This window comes from Olea europaea, unplaced genomic scaffold (genome assembly GCF_002742605.1).
Source record: "Olea europaea var. sylvestris unplaced genomic scaffold, O_europaea_v1 scaffold643, whole genome shotgun sequence".
NCBI lineage: Eukaryota > Viridiplantae > Streptophyta > Magnoliopsida > Lamiales > Oleaceae > Olea > Olea europaea.
The window spans coordinates 3538-9854 of NW_019264798.1; the positions used below are offsets into that span (position 1 = coordinate 3538).

At 43.6% G+C, this 6317-nt stretch overlaps 1 pseudogene; it reads left to right on the top strand.

The window, feature by feature from the left end:
• The first annotated feature begins 2456 nt into the window (after positions 1-2456).
• The window catches only part of LOC111390034, a 10284-nt pseudogene continuing 6423 nt past the window's right edge, over positions 2457-6317 (top strand).

The following is a 6317-nucleotide window of genomic DNA, read 5'->3' on the forward strand; positions in this document are numbered from 1 at the left end:
TCCCTACCATGACCAGGACGTATCCCTAACATGGCCTGGCAAAGTGCTTGTGTCCCTGACATGGCCAACAAACTGTGCTACCTTCGTGTGGCTAAAAATCTACCTGTGTCCCTGTCGTGGCTAGAACATATCCCAAATAGGACCTGCACACTGTGTACCAAAAATGTCGAGAAATACATGGAAATTAGGCAGCGTCCCTACCGCGTCATGGACATGGCCTGCACACAGTGTCCTAGAAACTGCCTAAAGAAGCCTGGAAAATAGGCTATGACCCTACCACGACCTGGATGTGACCTGAACGAGGCTTGCACACCATGCCCAGACATGCCTTGCACACCGTGCCTAGAAACTTCCCAGAAATGCTTGAAAATCAGGCTGTGGCCTTGCCGTGGCCCGGATGCATCCCAGCCATGGCCTGCACACCGTGTCCTAGAAAATACCTTGAAATGCCAAAAAATCAGGTTGTGACCCTGCTACGTCCTGGACATGGCCTGCTAACCATGTCCGAGAGGCTCCCTAGAAATACCTGAAAATTAGGTTGCATACTGGATATGTCCTGCACATCATGTCCCAGAAACAGCCTAGAAATGCTTAAAAATCAAGCTACGTATTGGACATGGCCTATACACCATGTCCCAAAAACTGCCTAGAATTGCCTGGAAATCATGTTGCATTCGGGACGCAACCAGGACTCTTCCCGGACATGGCCTGCACTCCGTACCCAGAAACTACCCAGAAATGCCTATAAATCAGGCTACGTCCCTGCCCTGGCCTAGACGCTTCCTGAACATGGCCTGCACACCATGTCCCAGAAACTGCCCAGAAATACCTGAAAATCAGGCTGCGCCCCTGACATGTCCTGTTCACCGTGTCCCAAAAACTGCTTAGAAATGCCTGAAAATTTGCCTACGTCCCTTGGCATGGCCTGCATACCGTGTGCCATAAACTACCTAGAAATATGTCCGCGTCCTAGGCATGGCCTGCACATCGTGTCCCAAAAATGCCAGAAAACATGCCTGCATCCCTGACATGGCCTACACACCTTGTCCCAGAAACTACCTAGAAATGCCTAAAACGTGCCCGCATCCCTGACATGGTCTACACATCTTATGCCTAAAGGTGCTTGAGAATGCTTGAAATTGTGCTTGCATCCCTGCTACTGCTAGGATACGGCACTGCCTTCGTGTCACATGACGAGCAAAAGTAAGCCTCGCAATGTTTTATCAATAGATGGTTATCGGGAACATAAAATGATCGCTTGATAGAAGTTTATCGTTCGAATTTAATACATTTCGAGTCGTTTCCACCCCATTTCACCTTCCTCCCGCCCCGTCCCCTATTTTCGTGCATGCATCAAAATACGTGTGAATCGAAATTGTTTTCAACAAAAGGGCAATTGCTTCTCAAACATTTGATGATAACGAGCCTTCCGTGATTTTTGGGGATTTTTTCCCATCCGTTTTCCATTTTTTTCCATTTTTCCCTATTTTTAATATATTTTCAAGTAAAAAATAAAAATATTTTTCGGTCGAAAATAATTTTTTCGAGATCCCATTCAACATACTTTCATTGCTAAAAAGAATTTTCTAAAAAATCATCACCAAAAATCCTACAAAAAATGGAAAAGAAATAGTATGATTCCTTAGCTCTTTGATATCAACTCCTATCACTTGGGTTTTTTCTCAGAAGTCTATGGAGTAAAGACCCGACGAGAGTAGGAGGAACAATCCAGATGGAGGGCATGCATGGGGACGAGAAATCACGTGATGTGTCGATCAATTTGCCTAGGCATAAGACACACATTGCAATGTAGTGCTCATAACTTCCCAATGTTCGATCGGTTGGTGCAAAATTGTCTCGAATTGAGATCGTCGTGAGGCCCAACGATGTAGGATAGAGGGCATGCATGGGGACGAAATCGCGCAGCGTGTCGATCAATTAGCCTAAGCATAAGACGCATGCTACAACGTAGTTCCTACAACTTCCCAATGTCCGATCAAGCGATGTAAAACTATCCGAAAATGAGATCGTCAAAAGGTATGATGATATAGGACATAGGACATGTGTGGGGACAAAATCGCGTGATGTGTCGATCGATTGGCCTAGGCATAAGACGTACGTTGCAACTAGTTCTCGTGAATGCACTCCTTCCAATCGAGTTGCCTAAAAATCGATCAAAGCTCATGCTTTTCGGCCTGCACTGCCTTGGGATAGTCTCATGCTTCATTCACAAGACAGAAGGATCAAAGCATGGGCACCAAAGTAAGACGTTACCGTGGGCAAGTACGTGCAGTGCCCCTTGGGCGTGATGTATGAGGCAATGTGTTTGGTGTTCGCAATTATGATAGTCATCGCCCCGCACTGTGAGCTCACGTTTTGGCCCCTTGCCAACACGGGCTTTCCGCCCATGTGTGACGTTGAATCTCAATCTTCCTCAAAAATCAGGCCGAAGCTAGATGCTTGCAGCCTGCATTGGCTCAGTACCGGATGCTGCTCATTTACAAGACGAGAAGACCAGGATGTGGGCACCGAAAGAAATATTGTTGAGCATGCGGTACCCCATGGGCGCAGCTCACAAGGCATTACAGTAAGTGCTCACGACTGTGATCGTCATCACATTGCGAACTTCGATGGCCAGATTCGACCCCTGCCAATGCAAGCTTCTCGCTCGTGTGCCTGAAAGTACCAAATCCATCTCGATCTTTCCCCAATCTATCCTTCGCTTGCCTCCCGTGGAGGGATAAGCAAAACATCAACATCAAAGAAAATGTTGTTCGAAGCATGTTGTGCCTTTTCGACATGGCATGTTGGCCAACGTAGTAGGTGCTCACGATCACGATCGTCTTTGCATGATAAATTTCGATTGGTTTCTCGATAATCTCTTACTGTACATAGTGGGACATGCTCTGGCTCAACTCGTTGCTTGTTTGTGAACTTTTGGGTTGGTGGACATCCGTGAGCTTTGCTTAGGCATCGTGTAAGTAAAGCACGTGAGTTGCGATCCACGTGTTCGAGTACATTGGATCCCTACTCTGGTAGCGACAACATCCTCCTCACGCATGTTCATTCGGTGCTCGAATTTCATGTTTGGTCATCTCCATCTTGATTCCCTATGCTGTATACCCATTACAACGACATCTCTTTGCCTAAAATGACCTTGTTTCGCTCGAAGTCACAAGTAAGGTGAATCGAAAAGTATACATCATGTTTCACGATGGCGTGCTCGAATTCTCAGATGTGGAACACTGAGCGGGTACGAGGATTCGGATCCTCCGATTACTCCTGAACAAGCATTCTTGCTGCGTGCGAACGACGTGCTTCTTGATCCTGGACCTCCATCCGCCTGATGTCGACATCGAAGAGGAATGCTTCTTGGTTGATTCTGCCAGTAGTCATATGCTTGTCTCAAAGATTAAGCCATGCATGTGTAAGTATGAATTAATTCAGACCGTGAAACTATGAATGACTCATTAAATCAGTTATAGTTTGTTTGATGGTACCTGCTTCTCGGATAACCATAGTATTTCTAGATCTAATACGTGCAACAAAACTCGATTTCTTGAAGGGATGTATTTATTAGATAAAAGGTCGATGCAGGCTCCTTCTGTTGCTACGATGATTCATGATAACTCATCGGATTGCATGGCCCTCGTGCCCAAGACGCATCATTCAAATTTTCACCCTATCAACTTTCGATGGTGGGATAGCGACCCACTATGGTAGTGATGGGTGACGGAGAATTAGGGTTTGATTTCGGAGAGAGAGCCTGAAAAATGGCTATCACATCCAAGGAAGGTAGCAGGTGTGCAAATTACCCAATCTTGACATGGGGAGGCAGTGACAATAAATAACAATATCGGGCTCTGAGAGTCTGGTAATTAAAATGAGTACAATCTAAATCCCATAACGAGGATCCATTGGAGGGCAAGTCTGGTGCCAGCAGCCGCGATAATTCTAGCTCCAATAGCATATATTTAAGTTGTTGCATTTAAAAAGTTCGTAGTTGGACCTTGGGTTAGGTCGGCCGGTCCGCCTATGGTGTGCACCAATCATCTCATCCCTTCTGTTGATGATGCACTCCTGGCCTTAACTGGTCAGGTCGTGCCTCCAGTGCTGTTACTTTGAAGAAATAAGAGTGCTCAAAGCAAGCCTACGCTCTGGGTACATTAGCATTGGATAACATTATAGGATTTCTGCCCTATTACGTTGGCCTTTGGGATCGGAGTAATGATGAACAGGTACAATTGGAGACAATCGTATTTCATAGTCAGAGATGAAATTCTTGGATTTATGAAAGATGAACAACTACAGAAGCATTTGCCAAGGATATTTTCATTAATCAAGAACAAATTTTGGGGGCTCGAAGGCGATCATATATCGTCCTCGTCTTAACCATAAACGATGCTGACTAGGGATGTCGTTGCTTATAGGACTCCGTTGGCACCTTATGAGAAATCAAAGTTTTTGGGTTTCAGGGGGAGTATGGTCACAAGGCTAAAACTTAAAGGAATTGATGGAAGGCCACCACCAAGAGTGGAGCTTGTAGCTTAATTTGACTTAGTACAGGGAAACTTACCAGGTCTAGACATAGTTATGATTGACAGACTAAGAGCTCTTTGTCCAGACATAGTTAGGATTGACAGCCTAAGAGCTCTTTCTATTTTTTTTATCGGTAAATGTAAATATCATTGATAAAAAAATGTTCCATATATAAGTACATCGGGCATTCCTGGGCAATCAAAAGTACATTAACACATACAATTACTTCGGGCATACTCGAGAAATACAAAACAAGTGAAGTGCATAAAAAGTCAATGACCTAATGCTAAAGACTCGAAATGGATCAAGACATCCGGATATGAAGTGAACATACCATTTTATACATGTGTCTTGATCAGTCTCACAATGCAATCTAAGTTAGCTGAAAGATCTTCAAAAATCTTCCTATTCCGTGTTAACAAAATGTAATAAACAGTGCTAACAAGAGCAATCCTCTTTGCCTTACTTACCCATGATGTCCCATGGGCCTCCTTTTCAACAACTTTAGAGCACTAGCAAATATAGTCATAGATCTCTTAATGCCGAGCCATCGCCTAATGTTCTCCCATAATGTAGATGTGAAGGACCATTTAAAGAAAAGATGGTCACAAGTTTCCACCAAATGCCCACAAAATACACAATTATGATCAACGTCTAGGAATTGTAATTTTTCTTTTGTTAGGAGTTTAGATTGAACCCCTAGCTAAAGCAAAAAGGAATGCTTTGTAGTGATGCACGATTTCCAAACTTTAGCTCCCCAAGTCTTCAATGTTCCTAAGGGCCTAAAGAAATTATAGGCAATTTTTGTGTTGAATTTATGCTCAGCCGAATAGCCCAGATTTTGATCCAAAAAAACCAGAAATTGCCTGTGAAATGAATTGTCTGGCCGTCTCTAAGCCTGTCCAGATTCTGCCCAGGTTGGGGCATGTTCTATGGATGCCCAGCAAGGATATTTTGTTCCAAATCAGTTTTTGGAAGATAGGATAATACCACCATCCATTTGACCCGACGCCCCAAGCTATCCATTGGATTAAATCTGTTTGGCAACAGCTTTTTCATGCAAAATGTCACTGATTTCCAACAGATTCTTGAAGAGTGAAGAATGATCCTTTCTAGGATGCACCTCCCAAATGAAAGTCCCATCAAGATATACTTGATGAACCCACCGAATCCATAGAGTGTCCTTTTTTTGTTGAATGTTCCAAGGAAATTTAGAAATTAACGCTAGATTCCAACTGTTCAAGTCCTTTAATCCGAGGCCTCCTTCCTCTTTTGGAAGGTAAAGATCCTTCTACTCAACCAAAGGCTTCTTTGATCCCCAAAGGAATTTTTGACAAAGGCTAACAATCCTTGATATAATTGTAGCCGAGATGGGGAAGATTGAAAGCCAAAAACATTCGACTCCTTGAAACACCGCCCTAATGAGTTCTACTTTGCCGGGATAAGATAAGGATGAGCAATTCCAAGCTCCAATATAAGCCATAATTTTTTCAAGGGAGGAGCATAAGAACTCACTTTGAGCCTCTCCGAGGCAAGAGGAATACCTAAGTAACGAAAAGGCGTAGTCCCCTTCGAAAAATTAGACATTTCCAAGATTCTTTCAAGCTCATACCCATAAATCCCAGCTGTGTATAAGCTAGATTTCAATGTATTAATCTTCAAACTGATGTTAAACCAAACTTTTCAAGGCAATTAATGAGAATTTCCACGGACATAGCATCTCTCCTTGAAAATAACATCAAGTCATTCGCAAAAGCCAAATGGGTTATCTTAAGGGG